Source organism: Mustela putorius, unplaced genomic scaffold (genome assembly GCF_011764305.1).
Source record: "Mustela putorius furo isolate JIRA1106 unplaced genomic scaffold, ASM1176430v1.1 tig00003844_pilon_pilon_pilon, whole genome shotgun sequence".
Lineage (NCBI taxonomy): Eukaryota > Metazoa > Chordata > Mammalia > Carnivora > Mustelidae > Mustela > Mustela putorius.
The window spans coordinates 1,361-2,720 of NW_025421997.1; positions in this window are offsets into that span (position 1 = coordinate 1,361).

Genomic DNA, 1,360 nt, shown 5'->3' on the forward strand with positions numbered 1-1,360 from the left:
AAGACCTTAGCAGATACCTCACAAAAGAAAATATATTACAGATGGCAAATAAGCATATAAAAAGATGCTTCACATCATATGTCATCCGGAAAATGCAAATTAAAACAAAAAAGAGACACCAGTACATACCCAGAATCCAGAACACTGACAACAGAACACGAAATGTTGGTGAGGATGTGGAGCAACAGGAATGTTCTTCCATGTCTATTGAGAATAAAGAATGGAAAACAACTTGGCAGTTTCTTACAAAACTAAACATATTCTTGCCAGATGATTCAGCAGTAGCAGTTCTTGGTATTTATCCAAAGAAGATGAAAATCTATACCCACAAAGATGTCTATAGTAGTTTTATTCATAACTGACAAAAGCTTGGAAGCAACCAAGATATCCTTCCATAGGTGAAAGGTCAAATAAAGTGTAGTACATGCAAACAATGGAATATTATTTAATGCTAGAGAAATGAATTACCACGCCATGAAAAAGATATGGATATAAATATTTAATAAATATTTGATTTTAGGCTTCTACCAGTCTATCAATAGTATTAGTATATTTTAACAGTGAATGCTCAGCATTCACGAATTTACCTAATAAAATGTTTTGGGTTCAATATTTTTAAATACTTCAACCTCTATGATTATATTCCTAATAATTTTGAATTGGGGTAAATAAACCTTAATTTTTTGTAACTTGTTTCTTATTGCAAAAGAGCTCAATGAAATTTTAGAAAATAAAAATTTAAAACAAAAAAAAAGTTTAGTTTACTATTGCCGAATAATTTAAAACTTTACCTTATATTCAAATACATATATTTTTCTAAATTGATTTATATGCTACTAAAAACCAAAAACTTTTAGTTATACTAGATTTCATATCATGCAATCAATGCCAGAAAGCCATCTGGCGATGACTTGTCTGTTTAAATAGAGTTAAGATGGGTGTTATTACAATGCAAGATGGAAACAAAGATAGTATAACAATTGAGTGTTACATAACTTTTCTGTTTTGATCAAGTTACTAATCTACAAAAGGCTTTTATCGGTGACAGACTTGGGAATTTAACAAAAACTTTTAAACTAGCATGTGCGACTCATTCCCTAAAACAACACAATCAATAACACTTTATTTAGATGAAATCATGACTATTTCTCCATTTGAATAAAAAAGGTAGCAACCCCAATAAGTTTATTGAACAGGAAAAGTTGAAAATGCTATAATGCTCCTAAGGAATTAAATGATCCAGTCATGAATTACAAAAAAAAGGATATAAATTACCAAAGTGTTTGTATAATTGGAATGTACAACTGCCCATTATCATTCTATAGTGTCGGCTTGTACAAGAACTCTATAAAAGAACTCC